This window comes from Peromyscus leucopus, chromosome 10 (assembly GCF_004664715.2).
Source record: "Peromyscus leucopus breed LL Stock chromosome 10, UCI_PerLeu_2.1, whole genome shotgun sequence".
In the NCBI taxonomy this organism is placed as follows: Eukaryota; Metazoa; Chordata; class Mammalia; order Rodentia; family Cricetidae; genus Peromyscus; species Peromyscus leucopus.
Genome location: NC_051071.1, coordinates 72,286,977 through 72,309,240, shown reverse-complemented (window position 1 = coordinate 72,309,240; position 22,264 = coordinate 72,286,977).

The following is a 22,264-nucleotide window of genomic DNA, read 5'->3' as shown; positions in this document are numbered from 1 at the left end:
TTACTTTATAGGAAATGGGCTCACCAAATTCTGGAGGTACCAGTCCCAAAGCAGTGGGACAGACCTTCAAGCTGGAGTTCTAAGGAAGATTTGTATGGGAATCTGAAAGTCACATGGTTGGCACAATTCCCTTTGGACAATCTTTTGCTTTTTCAGTCTTCAAACTTTTGTCTGATCATATGGATCTCACCCATATTATAGAGAATTACCCATGAATTTAAAGGTTAATCTCATCCAAAAATGTACCATCCCAGAAACATTTAGAATAGCATTCAATCAAATATCTGAGCATCATGTGCTACACAGGCTCATGCAAAGAGGTGATGATCACACAGCGTATGCAATTTCTGTAAGGGATCTTTCTCAGAATCTTGATTTTGGTTATTTGAAACTTGAGACTTTGTACTCCAGCTTTCTTGCTAAACTAACACACACACACACACACACACACACACACACACACACACGTGTGTGTGTGTACATATATGTATATATATATAAAATCTCATTATAATCCACATTTTATAAGCACATATTCATTGTATATATCTTAACTCAGTGAAAACATCATACATATATCTAGAACTGATGGTTTAATATTCTGTGTAATAGGTAGAATAGTGGCTGCTATTTACATTTTAAAGTAAGCCAAAGATGACTGATTTATGTATGCTGCATGGTACTTGAAAGATGGAAGCATAGAAGTTAAATCTTCCCCATTTTTCAATCCATCAGAAAAACAAATAGCAAAATATATTAAATTGAATGAAACAAATCATTACTGAAACTGATGTAAACAGAGAGACCTTTGTAGTTAATGTTATGCACTTATGGAAAATTATTTATTGTCTTACATATCTTTAAAGAATGAAAAATTTAAGAACAATAATTTTAGTTTTTATACGTCCAATTGCAGTGTCATGGTACACTCAGGATTTCTAGAGTGTATCCATGGATGTGTCCTTTATAGTAGAAAAAATAACAAGGTGGCATGGCACTGGGGGTAAATTATGTTTCAGGATTTCAATAATTAATTCTGCTGGTGTGTGACTAGTAAGAGAAGCAGAACTCAAGCCCACCCACTGAGCCTACCAGACCGTCTGAAGGAAGAAGCACTGGCTTATAGCTCAACTTGGAGCTAGGAGATGCTGCGGACTCCCACTAATGGCTTCTTTCAAAAGAACTGGCTTCCAAGGCACTGTGCAGCAACTGAAACCATCTCAGGAAATCCCTGTCTCCACAGGTGCCTCGGACGCATGCACTTATTATATGCTGAACTGCAACAAGTGACGTGACAATGTGAGTTAAGGTGACAGTTCTTTTTAATTCCTCTAAAAGTATTTGTGGATAGTAGAAGGTGGATAAGAGAAGACACTGGGGGGCAAACATGATCAAAGGACATCCCGGATATGTATGTTGTAAAGAATTTTTAAAAAGGTGCCACATTTTTTACATAAAGAAAGGTCATGCAAGCAAGTCAGAAACATAGTAGTTAATGAGAGGATTTGGTTCAAAATTACCTCATGGAACATTCGAAGGGGAAGTCCATTGACTAATGAGGAGAGGGATTAGAACTGTCTTCTCACCTTCTCATTATCTCTCCCCTTCACTTTACCTTTTCTAACTGACTTTCACTTCATGAGATAGAGTGAGACAGAGATGTATCGGGCTGACAAGAAGAGGGAGGCAGAGCTATGGACACATTCATGCTTGTTGGATGGTTGTGTATTTGTGAACATATCAACACACCCCTTTCGTCATTATTTATTTCTCCAGTCTATTTTCTATTGATTTCATGTTTGTTCTATATTTATATCTGCTCTTAAGAATGGCAAAGAAAGAAAGGATCAGGGTGGAAACAGTACTTGGGATTAAAAAAAATCTTTGCATTATTTTCTTGGTTGTCAAGTTTCACTGATTCAGAACAAGTGGTGATTTTTCTTTCTATGGCTTTAATTTTGTTTGCTGTCACAGATATAAGCCATAGGAATAGACAGGATAACAACTTTAGTTTAAACTGGACTGAGTGTCACTAAATCTCCCCTGTTCTTATCAGCTCTTGAATGATAGTCATTTGCTCTAAGAAATACTATATACTTAAAGTTATTTTTTTTTATTTTTTTATTTTTTGGTTTTTCGAGACAGGGTTTCTCTGTGTAGCTTTGCGCCTTTCCTGGAGCTCGCTTGGTAGCCCAGGCTGGCCTCGAACTTACAGAGATCCGCCTGGCTCTGCCTCCTGAGTGCTGGGATTAAAGGCGTGCGCCACCAACGCCCGGCACTTAAAGTTATTTTTAAGGAGAATATCTCTTTCAAATTAATCATTTTAATCTTAAAATGTTAGAGTGAGAAAGTTATATTTAGGTGGCATTTCAGAAACATAAAGGAGTTGAGTTTACCTTAATGATATAAAATCCACAGATTAAAAGCTACTTAGTATATAAAACATTTTATTCACAAATAACATAACTTTAAGTAATTTCTGTTTAATACTAACAATGGATTAGTTTTCCTGTAATGGAAATACCACCATTCTTCAATGAGTTTCTTAAGTAGGGGTAATGCATAATATATTTTCAAGATGCCTAACAACAAACAACTTCTCCTCCTCCTCCTCCTCCTCCTCCTCCTCCTCCTCCTCCTTAATATTATTTATCTTCTTTGGTTTTTTGAGGCAGGATTTCTCTGTATAACAGCCTGACTGTCCTGGAACTCAATTAGTAGACCAGGCTAGCCTCCAACTTACAAAGGTCTGCCTGCTTCTGCCTCCCCAGTGCAGAGATTAGTGGCGTGATTTACCACAACTGGCAGATGCCTACCTTCTTTTATGATTCAGCTTAAAATTGATGTTCACATTTTCTGATAAGTATTTCATTGTTTATTAAGAAAAATACTTAATAATAGGATTGTTTGATGGTTAATGTTAAGGGGGCATTATAACAACCCAACCCCTAGCACCACAATAAAGTGACAATTTCAAAATAATAAAGTGTCACTCCAAATGGAAAATTATTATTTAAAATGGGGTATATGGGAAGGGTTTGGAAGAAGAGAAGAAAATGGGGAAATAAAAAAATCTAATAAAAAATAAAAGAAAGTTAAAATTATCTCTTTAATACTATATTTGTTTTATAAATGATGTTACAATGTAATGATTCTGAAAAAGTTCTGATTCAGTTGGGCATTTATAAATATGAAGAATTGTGCATTATTTGATTTAGTAAAATTATTCATTCCTATTTGAAAACAAAATAGGATACATTTTCATTACTTAATAGGATGGATAATTTCATGTGCTAACTTGACCACGCCATGGGATTTCTGAAATACTTGATTAAACACTATTTCAGGGGTTGTGGTACCATCTGTGAGAGTGCTTCTAAGAGAGAACAACATTTTAATCTATGGGCTGAATAAACCAGATGGTTCTCCCCAGGGTGAGTAGGTAGCATTTTGTCCCAGAAGAACAAAATGTTCAGAAAGAACAGATTGTAGAGGGAGGAAGGACTTGCTCTACACCTGATTACTAACTATATGAGCGGGACATGGGTGTCTCCTCCCCTTCAGTGCTCTGGAGTCTCAGGACTTCTGGTAGAGCTCACAACCTGCATCGCTGACTCATTCATTCTCAGTTCTTCAACTATAACATACCCATATTAACAGATGAATTAACCCCTCATGCCCTATTATTTCCTTAATACAATTTATATACATATATACGTGTGTGTGTGTGTGTGTGTGTGTGTGTGTGTGTGTGTGTGTGTGTGTTCTGAATAAAAATCCAGGACCAGATGGATTCACAGCAGAATTTTACCAGACTTTGAAAGAAGATCTATAGCTTGCTATGGTGGTTTGAAAGAAAGTGGCCCCCAAAGGGAGTGGCACTATTAGGAGGTATGGCCTTGGTGGAGTATGTGTGGTCTTATTGGAGGATGTGTGTCACTTTGAAGGTGTGTTTTGAGGTCTCATAGGTGCTCATGATACTGCCCAGTATCTCAGACTACTTTTGTTGCCTGCACAAGACATAGAACTGTCAACTACGTCTCCAACACCATGTCTGCCCACAAACTGCCATGTCCCACTATGATGATAATGGACTAAATTTCTGAAAACATAAGCCACTCCAATTAAATGTTTTTCTTTTATAAGAGTTTCCATGGCCATGGTGAATCTTCATAGTAATAGAAACCCTAACTAAGACACTAAACCCCCTTAAGTTATTTTAAAAAGTAGGATAGAAAGATCACTTCTAAATTCCCATGAAGCCAATATCACTCTAATACCAATTAAAGACACAACCATAACAATGAAGAGAAAGTAGATTTGAAAATTCATAGCAAAATACTTACAAACCAAATACAGACATGCATAAAAAATATCCACCACGGACACATTGGCTTTATCTCAGAGAAGCAGGGATGGTTCAATAAATGTAATAAATCATACAAATGGACTTGAAGACAAAAATTACATGATTATCAATAAATGTTAAAGGCCTTTGACAGAATCCAACATGCCTTCATGATAAAAATCCTACAGAGTGTAAGACTAGAGGGAATATATTGTAACATAGTAAATGTTATGTATGAGAAACCTGCAGCCAACATTGTTCTAAGTGGAGAAAAATTGAAACTGAAATCATAAAAATTCGACTGAAATCAGAAAGGATAGCAAGATGTCAATTCTCCTCACTCTTTCTCAATATTGTGCTCAAAGCACTAGCTGGACCAATAAGGCAAGAGAAGGAAATTAAAGGGATACAATACAGGAAGAGAAGCCAAACTATCCCTACTTATTTGTAGATGATATTATACACAAGAGAACTAAAAAAATCAACCAGAAAACTCTCACCCATAATCAGTAATTTCAACAAAGTAGAAGGATACAGAATAAGCTTAGGAAAAAAATCAATAATTTTTCCCCCCATCACCAACAAATATACAGAGAAAGAGATCATGGACACACTCTCATTTACAATATCCTCAAAGAAAATTTAAAAAATCTAGGAATAAACCCACCCAACAAGGTAAAAGCCCTCTCTAATGAAAACTTTAAGTCTCTAAAGAAAGAGAAAAGACACTTGAAAATGGAAAAAGATTCTGTGCTCATGATTTAGTAGAATTAATATTGTTAAAATAACAATTCTACCAAAAGTATTTTACAGATTCATTGTAATCCCAATCAAAACCCCCATCTCATTCTTTACCAAAAGAGAAAAATACTATTCTAAAATTCATACAGAACCACAAAAGACCCTGGATAGACAAAATAATACTGAGCAAAACCTACAGTACTGGAGAGATTACTATTCCAGACCTCAGGATATATTACATAACCCTAGTACTAAAACAATATGGTAATGAAACTGAAACTGACATGTAGAAGAATAAACAAAACAGAAGACCCAAACATGAGGATTCACAGCCACAGCTATCTCATATTTCACAAAGATGCTAAAAGCATACACTGGAGAGAAAATCCTTAACCAATGCTATTGGAAAAACTGGATGTGCTTATACAGAAGAATGAAATTAGACCCATTTTTATCATATTGCACAAAAAGGTGATAAAGTGGTTGAAATTATAAAGTCCGGGGAATGATCCAGTAATACAAGTATAAATGGTACTTTCCTTGTAGAGCAATCTGTATGTGTAAGTATACCAGAAAACCACCTACAAGTGAGTGATTTCAGATTGTAAAAACAAGATAGCCTTACTGCACTCTAAAATCTTTCTTATTCCCTCAAAGATACCAAAAATTACTTAGATGATTAAATTGTCTTCATTTGAAACCTGAGTGAAGAGGCACAGAACTTTAGTGGATACTACGATAACATTAAAGTAGCCATAAAGCAGGTTTTGAACTAATAAGGAAGAATGCAAAACCATCAGTCTTTGCATCTGGGAGATGGAGTTTTTGCTAGAACAATGGGAGAAGCATACAGAAGAAGAGAAAAATTGGGGTTAGCCTTGTTTATTTTAGGGTGCAAAGTTTCGGTTTGATTTTGTGTGTATTTGTGGTTTTATATTATCATTTATTTTCTTTAATTTGTGTAATATAAGACAACAGATTACTTGAAAATTTACCTGTATTTTTTATTTGGTCTTGGTTGTCTTTTTATGGAATATTTTCCATTAAAGAAGAATTTCTACTATAGATACTGGAATTTTACCACAGATTTCTATTTGATCAGGTTGGCTATTCTTTGAAAGTCACATAAAAATTGATGTTAAACAGACACAGGGTCAGAGAATTACATGCATTTTAGATGGCAAGCTAAGCTTTTCTTCCAGCTAATTCCAACACAGAGGCATCTTGAAATAATAAAAATCAGTTGATTGGGATACATATGTTCCATTCTCAAAGTGGCAATTTCCATTTCTATATTTAACCTATTTCATCTTGAAAAATTAAAAAAAAAACTGCTATGCTTTAATGCACAATGATGTAATAAGCTTTTGATAATAGGACTTTTTAAAAAGTTAATGTAAAGTGGGGCTGTGAGTTCTAGCAAAATAGGAAACTTAGAGCTTTTTCTTGTGTCTTGGCAAACAAACATTGATTCAGCTGGTGAAAATTATAAAAACAACAACAACATGTAAAGCCTTTAAATTGTATGGAGGCAATCAGAGGATGGCAAAACATCCATTCACAAAAATCTAATACATCTTAATTGGAACAGAAGTTGGCTTTTGACTCATGATTCATTCCATCACACCGTTCTGCAACTTTCCCACATCTGTGGAACTGAAGCTGTATTCTAGGAGGATATTGTCAAGAAGACAAATGTATCCTCTCTCTCTGCTCCCAATCTGGTGTTGTACTTCTGAAAGGGATGGCCAGCAATTCTAATTCTTGTTGCAGACAAAGGTACTGAAGATTGGGATCTGTGTGTTAGTTGTCTTTTCATTACTGTGACAAAATACCAGCTAACAGCAGAAGGGTTTATTTAAGCTTCAAGTTCAGATGTTTCAGTGAGTATATTCTTGGCTCTGTTGCCTTTGGGCCTATCGACAAGCAGTGGTGCAGCATGTGTGTGAGCAAGGCTAAAGAAGTGATCATCTCTTGATGGTCTGGAAGTGGAAGAAAAACAGGGATGCCCCAACATTACGTTCCAGGGTATGCTCTCATATGACTTAACTACCTCCCTTTGAGCCCTGGTACTCAAAGGTATTTACCACCTCCTATTAATGGAATGGGCTGGCAGCAAAGCCTTAAACACATAGGCACTGGGGGACATTTATTCAAACCGTACCATATCTGTTACTCCACTTGGCCTAGCTTCTACTCATATGATGGAAAATGCACTCCAACTAGATAGTAAAATTATTATAATGAAAAAGTACATAAAGTAACAAAAGCAGAATAGAAGAGATTTGAGTATTCATACATTTTAATTAAAAAACAACAACAAAAATTTGAGAAACTTACCACAAGCTGGATGTGGTGGCACGCACCTTTAATCCCAGTACTCGAGTTCAAGGCAAGCCTGGTCTATATAGTGAATTACAGGACAGCCAGGTCGAGAGAGAGGGAGAGAGAGAGAGAGAGAGAGAGAGAGAGAGAGAGAGAGAGAGAGAGAGAGAGAGACCAAAGTCTAACTCTGAACACCCAATTGTCCCTCAAAATGTAACACAAGATTATAATAATCAAGGAATTATAGTGTCATTTTCAATGAGTTTATGTAAAATTTGTAAGCTTTTAATATCGATATATTTGTTTGTTTGTATGTACATGTGTGTGTGTGGGGTGCCCACGTATGGTGATCAGTGGTCAACGTTGTGTGTCTTTCTTCATCATTTCTCTCCTTATTGTATGAACCATGGTGTCTCTCTCAACCTGGGCATTGATTTAACAAGGCTAGCTGCACAAGGAACTACAGAGATCAGAGATCCACCTGTGTCTACCCTCCACGCTGGGATTACAAGTAGTGCTGGTGATTCTGACTTTTATGTGGGTTCTAGAGGTCTGAGCTCAGGGCCTCATGCTTACACGACAAGCCCTTTGCCAGCCAAGCCCTCCTTCAATCCCTGTTCCTATCTTTTTGAGAATTATGTTTACATTGTCTGAAGAAGAAAAGTTTTTCATCTAGTTTTTTTCTTTTCTACATAAAATAAATTAAAGATGGGCATGTCTGTAATTCCAGTACTAGGGAAGGGATACAGTAGTAACAAGAATTTCAGGCCATTGGCTATCTATGTAGCAAATTTGAGACCAGATCCTATCTCAAAAATAAATAAATAAATAAATAAATAAATAATAAATAAATGAATGAATAAATAAAGCCAATAACCACAAAAATAAAAGAAAAAGAGAAAAAATTATTTGAAGTAATACTAAGTTACATAAATTAAGAAAGTTAATTTGAATGCTAACAGTTCTCTTTTGGTATATTTTATGTTTTACTGAAGAAGCAAGTCATGAGAGCTATAAGAAAGAAAGAAATCTATTTTTATTGTATAGAAAAATTTAAAAAGCATCTACATCTGTGCTACTTGAGAGAAGACAGATTTCATTACCTGTGACATTTTAATGAACAGACTTCTTAAACTTGTTTTTTTAATGAGTAATTTTTAACTTATACACAGCTTTATAACTTTTAGTTTCAAGATTACATTTCAGAAAAGTTTAAGTCATGAAACAGTTAAAATATGAATTTGAGCCAGGTGGTAGTGGTACATGCTTTTAATCCCAGCACACAGGAGGCAGAGGCCAGGGCAGCCTGGTCTACAGAGTGAGTCCCAGGACAGCCAGGGCTACACAGAGAAACTTTGTCTCGAAAAACCAATATATATTCATACAAATTTGATATAACATGATGCTTGCTGTTATTGAAATGTGTTTAATTTGCAAAGGTAATTCTCTAAATCTCATCTCCATTTGCATTGAGAACTGCCTGTCCATTTTCACGTATGCTACTATGGTCTAAAGAAAGCAATGAATGCAGGTTAATCTCACAGTATGTTCCCCAGACAAGACCAAATGAATATGGGAAGAGAACACATAGGAGCCAACTGATTACATTCTAAATAAGAACCCAGCATCAAAAAAGTATTTGATTAATTAATTAATTTTGTTTTGGGGGAACTGTTTGAAGAAAGACGATCAAAATTAACAATTTTCAGTTTGGAATTTTTTTTTAAATTGAAAATACATTTTTTCATACAATATATGCTGAAGGCACTTTCCTCTCCTCTCCCTCCCCCCTCCTCACCTCTCCACCTACTCAAATCCATGTCCTTTCTTGTTCTTTCTCATTAGACAATAAACTGGTATCAGAAAAAAAGAAGAAAAGATAAAAATGAGAGATGAAAGCAAGCACACACACTTGAAGAGGAATAGGAAGAAACACACTGTGGCAGAAATAGAGCCCCCCCCCCAAAAAAAAAGCCCAAGAAACAGGTGCAGAGACACACACATTCACACACACAACTCTCAGAAAGACACAAAATTGAAAACTATAATACATAAGCAAAAGACATGTAGAGGGGAAAAAAGGCCAGACAAGCATCATGAGACAAAAAAAAAAAAAAAAAAAAAAAAAAGAAAAATCTCCAAAATTACCATTGAGTTAACTTTGTGTTGGCCATCTACTAGATGTTCAGCCATCTCCGGTCTCCTCTCATTATGATGAGAACTCATACCATAATCGAGTCTATTGGACAGAAGTTCAGGTTTAGGATTCAGAATATCTGCTTGCTTGATCTTGCTTTATCTCGTCAGTCAAGGTAAGTCTTCAAAACAGCCAACTCTTCCTTTTAATGACCTGTTTGAAATATTTTTGGATTTGTGGGCCATGAGGTCTTTATGGTAACTAGTCATCTCTGTCACTGTAGGACAAAAGCAGCCAGAGACAATAAATAAAGGGTTGTAAATTGCTAGGTTTTCTAATAAAGCTTCATTGACATAGTAGTCCTGTAGTCCACAGTTTGTCTATGTCAGTTTCAGAGTGTAACTTACTTGGAAACAAGATTCCTTCTTCTAAGTTTCCTTGGTGAGGAGCATTGAAATATCTATTATGGGGATGACTGATTTCTTTAAATATGGGATAGGGGAGTGGTCTTTTGATGTTTATCTAGTAAAACATTTTTGTTTTACAAAAGCATTTATTTTTACTTAAAAATATAAAGAGATCTGCTATATTTGGGTTTTAAATTTGTAACCTTTGTTACTCTACTTTCAGGTTCTTATATGAATTAAAAATAGTACTGTATTTATTATTTTTATTTTTTCTATGCTTCAGTTTCTTATCCATTCTAAGTCTTCAAAAATTTCATATATGTATGCAACATATTTTGATTATATGTACCTCCACATTACCTCCTTCCAAAATCCACAGGAGCCTCCAACCTGTTTCCCCCTCAACTTCATGTCCTCTTTTAAAACTTTTATTATTAGTAATAGTAATAACCACCGAGTTATGTAGCAACTCAAAGTAATTTTCCAAGATCAATCCAGTCAGAATTTCAGCATTGGGAGTGGTGGTGAGAGATTCCAGAGATCCCACCCTAGTTGAGGAGCTATGGGAAGTTGATGGTTTCTGAGAGAAGGAGAGTCAATTTTCTTTGGGAATATGGCTAATGGTAGGTGTACTGGCCAGTTGTGACACAGGCTAGAGTCATCAGAGGGGAAAGAGCCTCAGTTTAGGAAATGCCTCCATGAGATAGATCCAGCTGTAAGGCATTTTCTCAATTAGTGATGAATGAAGGAGGGCCCAGCTCATGGTGGGTAGTGCCATCCTTGGGATGCTGGTCCTGGGTCCTATAAGAAAGCAGGCTGAGCAAGCCAGAGGAAGCGAGCCAGTAAGTAACATCTCTCCATGGCCTCTGCATCAGCTCTTGCTTCTGGGATCCTGCCCTGTTTGAGTTTCTGTCCTGACTTCCTTCAGTGATGAACAGCAACGCTGAAGCGTAAGCCTAATAAACCCTTTCCTCTCCAACTTGCTCTTTGGTCATGGTGTTTCGTCACAGCAATAGAAACTCTAAGAAACCAGATTATGTGCCAGTAGATGGCTCAATACCCATGCATAAATGGTCGGCACTAATTGGACTTGGGAGGTTATTATTAATAATAATTTATTATTTTTAATCAGAGCATTTAAATTTGTGTTTGGTTTTGGCAGTTGTCTTATTCTTAGGTTGTTAGATTTTGGCAAATAAAAATAAAATATAGTGCTCCAGTTAAATTTGATTTTCATATAAACAAGGACATATTTTTATTATAGGCAAGTTTCAGGCAATATTTGTGGCACCAATGTATTAAAGTTCATTATTTATTTGAAATTCAAATTGGAAGGGGCATTTGCATTTTATATGGTAGCCCTAGTTCATCTCTCGCCTTGATACTTTCAAAACATGTTCAGAAAATAAGTTGACATTTATCATAGCCTAGGGTGTTATCATTATTATTAGTTTGTTCTAAATGTCTTCTCATCAGCTTGTCATGTATTTAGCTAGTCTTCTCATAATAAGTTTAAATTACTATATCCAAAAGCAAATTATGCATGCTATCCACTCTAAGAATGTGTAGCAGATGTTTCTCATATGAACTTTATTGTTTCTCATCCCCTTGTTTTCATGACTAACCTCATACTCTCAGTTCATAAAGAGCAATGTGTTACCTTTTCTGTTTCAACCCATTACTTCTTTTTCCAGTATTTAAATTTTCCTACTAGTCAATGATATACTGTACTTTATAATTCCAAAATCACAAAATTAAGATACATATATTTGGATATTTCTATTAGTGTTTATTAAATCTTTAAAGGTAAAACGGTGATAGTGGGCTGTTTTAAAGTAATAGCCATCTGATGAATCTTCTCTTTTGGTTTCTACTAAGTCGAAATAAACTTGCCCACATCTTTTTGCTTGATTACTATTCTAACAATACTCTCTACTAATATTGCTATTTCTCCATTAACTTATATATTATTTACTGGTGTTTTAGCCTCTTATTTTTAAAACTCATTATAATTTTTGCTTATTTTGATCCAATATTTATACTTTTTAGATAATGCTTTTATTATTCATACCTGATTCAAGAAGTGTTTAATGATTAGATTTCTTATAGTTTTTTATTTTCCTGAAGTTAATAGCTGCTTAATGTTTTCATTTGCTCTGTTTTCTATGTTCCTATTGTTAATAATCTCCACTCTATAGAAACCTCTTCTAGGCCGGGCAGTGGTGGCGCACGCCTTTAATCCCAGCACTCAGGAGGCAGAGCCAGGCGGATCTCTGTGAGTTCGAGGCCAGCCTGGGCTACCAAGTGAGCTCCAGGAAAGGCACAAAGCTACGCAGAGAAACCCTGTCTCGAAAAAACCAAAAAAAAAAAAAAAAAAAAAAAAAAAGAAAGAAATCTCTTCTAAAGTTCTTTGGACACTGTATACATCATATCAGCTTTGTTTTAATCTTGGAGACTTTCCTAGGCCTCTAGGTTATAGTTCCAGGAAAAACTACTATTCTCTGACATATGCATTCCACTTGTGCTTTTATTTGACAGTCAGACTGGAAATCCCTTGGACCTCATGTGCTCTATTGTTTTGGGGATAACATGTTTTTTCACCAAAGTTTAGTTTTGAGACAATATGTAATCTATTGCAGAAGACGCCACAAACTGGAGTCAATAGGATGTGAAGAAATCAAACTGGTTTTGACCTGGAAGCTCCATTCATGGCTACCTTTCATAGTGCTGTATGGTGCTATGTGTGCTACTAGAAAGAAAAAAATAGATACCTAGCTGTGAATATTGTAAGGTACAGTAACTACAGCAAGACATGCCCACTGGTGCAATAGTGATACAATCATGGGAATAACTAACCACTTTCTAATTAGATTTAAAGCCCAGTCCACAACATGAAATCCATACCTGACACCATTATCATTGCCCCAAACCCAAGGCTCGTCAGGGCATAGGCCCTACAGGGCAATCTACTACTGTTACATTGCTAAATGGTAATAATATTAAACTAATTTCTGATGATTTATTAGACCCCCAATTTAATGCATTTCTCAAACATCATCAAGAACCTTCCTTTTGAAGTAGATAGCAATTAATACACAGGTCAACAACTGGTCAGAGTTTGAAGGATGAAAGACTGCAGAGACTTCTTAGTCCTGGATGGTATATCTATATTACACCCCTCCTCTGATGGGTCAGGGATTATTACAGAAGAAGGTGCAGAAAAATTGTAAGACACAGACACAGTGAATAACTACAAAACCCGCCATTTTCCAGTTGCACAGGGAAGCTGCACACATGAACTCACAGCTGTTGTGACAGCATGCACAAGTCCTACATTGTTGCTGGATCCTAAGGGCTCCCTTGGGGGAGGGGGTAAGAAGGCAAGGCATAAATGACACAGACACCTGGAGTCAGTTGAAGGCAGACAGCAGATTCATTTATTCAATAATGGGGAAGGCCTTATATACCCTCCTCCCAGAACTCAAGCTGTGTCCCAGTCTTGTGGTATTTCTGGGTCATCCTTCATTGGCTGGGCATGATCAGGAACTCTGAAGTGATCAGGAACTCTGACAGAGCCTGCTGCTAGGTCCTCAGGCAGACTCTAGGTTGACTCATAAGGAAGTACATTATGTGCATTCCTTGGCAACTTGTTTGAGCCAATTTACTTGACTCTATGGGCAACTGGTTTGAGACAATTTACTTGACCCTATGGGCCTGCCCTACTACATATCCACCCTTTTATTTTATTATGTGGGCACTCAGGGAGAGTTGGAGTTCTTTGTTCTGGTCTTGTTGAACCTGCCTCAGGGGTTCTTAGCAACTGGACTGTGCCTGTCTTAGGTTGGCTTCTTTTTTGTTTGTTTTTTATAATGATTATCAACTTTATTTCAGTATCATATTTTTTTTTTAGTTTGGCTTCTTAAACAAGCTCTTACCCAACATTGACTATCAGCTCTCAAAGAGCATCCATCCCTGGGGAGTCACACTGGATGGGGGGCATCAGGCAGTAGCCTTCTGAATTTCAGGAAGCCCGTAATGCATAACCTTCTGTGGAGGGCTATGAGTTGATGTCTAAGAGCCATTAACACCTTTAGAGTCACCTTAGTGGTCACCTGTTGTTGCCTGATGTGTCAAAGGAGACACTTGAAAAGGAGAAAGATTAAAAGCACCACCCTGCCAATCAAAACATAAGTGAAAATCCAGGAGGGATCAAACAGCCTTTTTATATCATTTCAAACCTTAAAAAAAAAATAAAGATTCAAAGGCCATAACCTCTGCCCTTGTCTGATTTAATTGGAAAATTTCGTGTGTTAGCTGTAATGAATAATATAGAAACTTAGCTGACCATGGGCCCTTAATATATTTAGCTAGCTCTCAGCCTGCTAAACTAATGTTCCTCATCTCAAAAGGTGTCATATAAAGTGAGGAAAAGCTAGGTCCACAAGTCTTCAGCCTTTAAAGGGGCAATGAGAGCAAGAAAGGGGAATATATACATTAACCATCCTGGGCTATTTCCTCCTTGGTGGAAGCAGGCTGATCTGTGGCCAAGTGCACATCTCTTGCTGGGACCCATATTGACATAGTGGCACTCTGAGGAAAAATACAACCATCATACCCTCTCCCATGGGTTAGCAGGAGGGCTGGTGGCTGCCATTGGAGGGAGGTAGGATCTCTCTATCTCACCAGGGGCAGTGTCTTTTTTTTTTTTTTTTGGCAGAGACGCCCAGTGCTTGTAGGCCTGGCTGAGCCCCTTGTCATCAAAACTGAGAAAGTTCATATGGAAAAGGACCTCTGTGAAGGCCAGACGAGGATCTATCCTAGCCTTTGGGGAGATAGTCCTTGTCAGCAACTCCTTAAGAGCTCTGTTGGTCCTCTCCACGATGGCTTGTCCATGTGGATTATAAGGGATGCCAGTGGTATGGGAACCTTTCCAGGACCCCAGAAAGTCATTGAATTGCTGAGAGGCATAAGCAGGGCAATTGTCAGTTTTAAGTGCTCAAGGTACCCCTATAACTACCATGGCTGACTTAAGGGCCTTGATAGCATTGGCAGCCTTCTCCCCAGAGAGGGCAAGGGCATAAACCAAAGAGGAACAGGTTTCTATGATCACATGAACATATTTAAGATTGCCAAAGGGGGCATGATGTGTGACATCCATCTGCCAGATGGGATTAGGCAACAAGCCCCAGGGATTAACCCCTGCATACTGAAGTGGTCCTAAGGGGGCAAGAGGAGCACAAGTGGCACATTGATGAGCTCAGTCTGACGCTCCCCTAGAACCTTGAGGAGGGCCAACAGCTCACCCAATTGAATAGAACCAGGGTTAGGGATAAACCATATGCATCATCGCTGGAACCAGGATGCTGGATAAGAACACCATATCTGTTTTTACTGGAATCTGAAAGCTCCAGGGTGGCACAGGGATGGGAGTGGAGGAGGGTACTGTGCGTGGGGCTGTAACTTCATTGGAACGTGGAGAGTTCTGCTAAGATATTATTTTTTTGCAAATGATTGTCAATAGTTCCTATGAATCCTGCAACCATTTCCTGGACTGGGATAGAATTTGCCCAGAGGGTATTTATTTATTTATTTATTTAGTTTGTTTGTTTTTTGAGTCTGTGTATCTTTGGAGCCTATCCTGGAACTCACTTTGTAGACCAGGCTGGCCTTAAACTTACAGGGATCTGCCTGCCTCTGCCTGCCAAGTGCTGGCATTAAAGCTGTGTGCCCCCACCACCTAGCTGGGACTAGGTATTCTTTAAAGAAAAGGGGAAGACAAGCTTATCTGACTGTAGTCCATATGTTCTCTGTGCCAGCATCTGTGCCTTAAGGCCAAGTTGGAAGGACTGGTCAAACTTAGAAGTGACCTTGTACAGGTCAGAATGTGTTTGATGTATCCATAGAAGGGACCCAGATTGCCATAATATTCCCCCCAATCTCCTGGGTGTCCAGAGGACCATTGCCAATAGAGGCCTTTAGGGATCATGGCATTGCAGACTGAAGGGGGCTAGAATGACCAAAAACTTTTGTAACAAGTCTTTAGCTTCCTGGGTAAGGACAGGTGAGGCCCTTCAACAATGAAAAGAGGTGTCTCATCTCTTAGTCAGGGATGGGTAAGAAAAGTTTAAGGCAATTAACCATGCCACAGAATTGTTGTAATTCTGAGAGCGAGTATAATTTCTTCATCTCCAATTCAAAGGAAAGCTTAGCAAAGGAAAAGCCCAAAAAGGCAAAGGGGGTACCACTTGGACCTTATCTGGAGCCACCATCAGATGTAATGATTTGAGATCTTCTAAAACCCCTTTGACAGTCTTTTGCACAAAGGCTGCATCTGGGTGTTTCAGTAGGAGATCATCCATATGATGGATCAAAAGAACATCCCAGAGGACATTGACCAAAGCTTGAGAAACATATAACTGGCAAATAGTGGGGCTATTCTTCATTCCTTGGGACAAAATAGTCCATGGATCTCTCTTAGCTAGTTTATGCATATTAAGTTCCCATACAGTAAAGGCAAAATGATCTTGATCCTGTGACATCAGGTAAATTTGAAAAAACAATCCTTAATATCTAAAACTAATATATAATAAGATGAAGAATAGCACTAGGTGGGGAGGCCTGGCTGTGTAGACCCCATTTTTTCAATTAGACCATTAACTATATGAAGATCCTGCAGGAGGTGGTAGTGTCCTGATTTCTTGGGGATAACAAATTTGGGGGTATTATGTTTACTTGTGGATGGTTCTATGTGCCCCATCTTTAGCTGTTCTTCAATGAGGGAAACAAAGCTTCTCAGTCTCAGTTAAAATGGTGGCATCTACACCCATGTCAACCAAACCTTCAACAGCTTGCACATCAAGTCATCATTGGGGAGTGTGAAAAAATGGGCATTGACCAATAGATTTTTGGGTTACTAGAGCCTCTTCTTACTGGCAGGGCTGAGGAGTGTCCAGCTTGGAGTTTAAAAGGGCTGGTGTTTTGGCAGACTATCACCTGCAATCATTTGCCCAGTGAAATCTCTTATTGAGTTCTAAGTTTTTCCCCAGGGCAGTAACACTGCAAATGGCTTGGTTTGCCATATCCCCAGTAGGTTCTATCTACCTGGGGGCACTTGTGGGTATCATTATCATACTGCCTATCATCAAGGAGAGCATCCAGAGAGGTGGTAAGAGTGTGCTAGGGTTGAGATCTCTGGTAGCCTGTACATATTTATGTATGTCCTCATTTCACATGGCTACAGCTACATTACAGGTTTGTGCATTGAGCCCCTCCAAAGTCAGCTGTTTAATCAAACATATCTCTAATGAGACCCTCATTTACTCTGTGCTCTACTGTGTCATTGACATGGGCCAGGAAGTCAGTAAAGAGTGTCCCCCTCATCCCCCCCTGCTGTTGGATAAGATTTCAAAAGTAAGCTGAGGGGTCCCTGGGAATACAGGCTCTGAGGGCCTTAAGGGCCAGGTCTGAGACCTATTGAAAATAGGCATTTAAGCCAATCTGTGCCTGGTACACAGGGTGGACATATTCCCTGTGCCCTGTGAGTCTATCATAGGTCACCAGAATGTTAAGTAAGATGTTTGTCTGGGCCTGAGATTCTGTATAGATGTAACCAACTGTTTTATTAAATAAGAAACACAGAAACAATGCGAAAGAGAAAGCCGAGAGGTCAGAGCTCAGAGCCAAAATCTCACCCTTCCGCCTGCGGTGTCCCAGCCTCCCGAATGAGAGCCCTATTTTCTGTCTGTTCATCTATTTAAAGAGACAGAACAAGCCACAGCTATCTCACCTCACCAGTTCCTCAGCTGGTCCTGTTTCCTCAGACTGGAAGCTTCTGTGTCCTCATCCCAATAGCTCTCAGCTGAACTGTGTTGCTCCAAAGCCTAAAAGCTTAACCAGCCAAATGCTTCTAGTTTCTGGGTCTCACGCCTTATATATCTTTTTGCTTTATATTACCACTCCCTGGGATTAAAGGCTGGTTTTCTGGGATTAAAGGAGTGTGTCACCACCATGCTTGGCTATTTCCAATGTGGCCTTGAACTCACAGAGATCCAGAGGGATTTCTATCTCTGGAATGCTAGGATTAAAGGCGTGTGCCACCACCGCCACACTCTTGCTATAGCTCTAATAGCTCTGACCCCCGGGCAACTTTATTTATTAACATACAATCAAAATCACATTTCAGTATAATTAGATTACCACCACAATTCTGCCTGATCATCATAGGCCATCTCCAACTGAGAAAGGTTGCAGGCTCCAGCACAGCTTTAGGCAAATGGTATCAGTCGAAATAAGTTTGTAACTGCATGTACCCTTAGCTATTGGAAATTGATAGCTTCTGGGAAAGGAAGAGTTAGTGTTCTGTATGTGTGTGATCTCTGCTAGGTCAACCATCTTCCAGTAGATGGCCACCCATTCAAGAGTATATGGATAGCACAAATTTGACCTGACAAGGTAAAAATAAAAGAGGGCACAGAATTTGGTAGACATAGGGAAGGAAGGGTAGATCCAGAAGAAATTGGAAAAGAGGGTAAACATCACAAAAATAGATTGTATAAAGTTCTGTAAGAATTAACTGAAAGAAGAAATTACTATGAGATATCTACATTTGTAGTAATCAGTTAGCTTTATTAGGCAATCAAGAGTGAGGTATGTTCTGTAGATAAACATTTGTTAATCATTAACAGACAGTCTATGTGACAGAAGGGGTGCCAGTACTACTGAAGTGACAAAGTGAAGTAACTAATGAATAGGCTGGTGAACTGATCTTACCCGTGAATGGTGTCTCAGTTGTTTTTGTTTTGTTTTTTGTTTTGCAGTGAAGTTTGCTTTATTGCTTTGTGTTTATTACCACTACAGTTCTTGTAAAGGAAAACATTTAATTGGGACTGGCTTACAGTTTCAGAGGTTTAATCTGTTGTTGGCATTGCAAGGAAAATGGTAGCATGCAGGCAGACATGGTCCTGGAGAATGTGAGAGCTCTCTATCTTTTTCTGCAGGTAACAGGCAGAGAACTGACCTGAACTTCTCAGACTTCAAAGCCCACCCCCACTGTGAGCCACTTCCTCCCACAAGGCCACACAAGTGCAACTCCCTATGGACAAAATATTTAAACACATGAATCTATGGGGCCATTCCTTTTCAAACCACCACAAATGCTAATGACAGCCAGGTTGATTACAGTGAACATAAAAGAACAAAATCCAGAGGTTATGTCATCCAAGGGTATAATTTATAGCCTATATTTCTCTATTTTCCTTTTAATTTACCTATTCTTTTTAATATTTTTATTTATTCTTTGAACAATTCCATATATGTATACGATGTGTCTTGATCATTACTTAGACACATTGCTCTTTCTCCAAATATTCTTGGGGTTCATTGTATCATTTATTCCTCCTTCCTAGAAAAATGCATTTTGCCTTGTTCCCAGTGACCTTAGGTGGTTTATTTCTTAGGCTAAAAAATATATATAAATAAATATAAAAGAAGAGGAATTGAGATCATGTCAGTTAGAAGAAAGACATGGGAAAATAAAGACTTGAGTCATGTAGAACAGCTAGATACAACGAGCTGGATTACAAGCTATGATTATTTCTAAGGAAACAGCCCCATTTTCAAATTTTTGGTTTGAATGAAATACAGCATATAAAAAGTTTATACTTTAAGAAAAGTAATATGAAAGTTATATGGGTCATATGATCATGATATTGTCATCTAAGTCCTTGAGATCCAACATTGCCCTATAATTCTGAAGATAATTGCATATGGTCTACCCTACACTTAGTTTAGTACCTCAGAAATTTTAAAATGATTTTCAGCTTGACAATGTGCCATTTTTGTGGCTGTCACACTGTTAAATGTTAAAATATAGAGTATGTGAAAATCAAATGGCTTCTAAACTGTACAAACTTTCAATATGCATTGATCAAAAATAATTTCATTGTTTTAAAAGCCATTAGGAATAATGGAGGTAAGTGACTTGTGACACTTGCTTTTTTTTTCTATATCCACTTTATTCCACTACTCTGTAACTCATATCAGTCACCCAAAGAGTTCAACACATTAAGGAGACATGCCTATTGGGAATAACATTATGATTAATAGTGAATGGTGAAGACAAGGATATAGGCAGATAATTTAAGCACTCCCCTGAAATGTAGAAATGGTTACCACCCATGAGAATATGAAGACTGTGTGCTCAGAATGTTTCTTAAACTACCAGAGTCAAATGGTGGAAATAAATCAAGGAGGCATGTTGTCTATTGTTTAGATTTTGTTTTTGAATTTAAAACCAACTCAGTAAAACTACTTACAGGAAACAATTAGAACAAACGACTGAAGTCTTGCCCTCATCCTGCCTCAAATGGGAGATGCTGTTGGAAAGGATCGGATAGTGAGTAATGCATAAGCATTCACCTGAGGGCCACGGAGGTATTGAGAGAGAATACTTGTAATTCAATTACAGCTCTGCCCCTGACCTGGTTAGGGACAGCTGGATCTTTCGTATCTCACTGGGGAATCATGTGGCAGCAGCAACAGCTCTCCATCAGTGTACTTCTATGTCAATCACACATAATATATGTGCTTTGAAACATTTCTGCTTGTTTCCCCTGCCTCTCTCCTCTGTTCTCTATTCTTTCCTGTCTTTTATATCCTCTTCTTCCATTCTTATATAATTATTGATTGTCCAAATACTCTTCAAGAGACAATATGGTAGCATATGGATGGTACATCTGTTTTTGAAGAATAAGCCATGTCATTGGTCATTTATTATAGTCACTTTTAATTAGAAGGGCTTTATAAAAATAGGCTAGGTATCAGAGAGATAGAAAAACAGAGTGAGAACATGAAGATTAGAGGAGGAAACTGTGGCTCTCCCCATGCAATCCTGTGTGATTTATGGAAATGTATTATAATGAGAGAGTGTTGCTCAGTCTGCAAGGTAAAGGAATTTGTATGGAGTTGGCTTCATATTTGATACTTACAAAAGAGAAAGAATATCATTAATCACCCTGCCTTCATTTAAATAATAATTAAGAATGCTGTCTGAAGTGCCTGCCACAGCTCCTAGGTGCACAACGGACCTGTTGACTACACTTAAACACAGGTTTTCTGTGGCTCACACTTATACAGCATGCTGCTCTGACAGCTGCTGCTGAACCTCAGTCAAGTGCATGGTGCTCCATCATTATTTTTGATGCCATGGGGCTTTTGCTGTGATGTGCATTGCACTTGTCCTGGTAAACTTGTTTATTATTCATAATCTTGAGTTTCTATGTTAGGTTCATTATAGCTTGTGAAATTCTAGAAGCATCTTATTTTGTTGTAAGGCACTTTTAGATCTCTTCGATGGGAAACAGGGAACAATGTTTTAGGGTTGGTGTGGGATATATTAATGCTGTCTTATTTGTTCCTGAAAAAGCAAAATACATTTCTGTTTTTAAAAGTAACTATGGTACAATTGGACAGTGGTTTGTTCTAGAATCAGAATTTAGGAACGCTATTTTGTATTATGCTATAATGAAAATGTTAGATATTATGAACAATTTTCTCAATTCATTCTGCTGTTAATACTTAATGGGTAATTCATAATATTGCATTCAACTCTGCAAAACTGTGTGTGATTAATGGCACACCATGTGCTCAGTTTTCTGCACTTGGCCTCATTCCTAGATGAGTGGTTTCATGATTTTGGATAATACCTCTTGCCACTAGCTTAGAAAGTAGGAAAGATTAAAAAAAGGGCAGAAAGTTTTCTTTTTTGGGCAGTTCTCAGTTGAACTCCAATCTTGTCCATTGCTTCTTGGTATATGTATACACACACACACACACACACACACACACACGCACGCACGCACGCACGCGTGCGTGTGTGTGTGCGTGTGCGTGTGCGTGTGTGTGTGTGTGTGTGAAGTGCCTTTACTCACTGAGCCATCTCAACATTCCAGATTACTTTTAAAATAATTCTGACACAATTTTTGTTATTGATATTAATAATTTAACTTGCATAACAGCTAATTTACACATATTGCACTACTCACAAAATAACTATGCATGCTAGGTGTATCTAACATATGAGCAAAGTGAGTCACTTAAAGACACTATGGATCCTAAAGGTACAGGGCCAGTGAATGGCAGCTCAAAAAGTGGGACATGCTATTCTGAGAGTAAATCTTGTGCTTTTAAATACACTGCCAACCTGCTTTTAAGTATTATTTATAATATAGATACACACAGCTTATTATCATTGTAATCACTTAAATGCTGTTCAAAAATTCTTAGAACCTTTTTGTTTTATTCTATTTT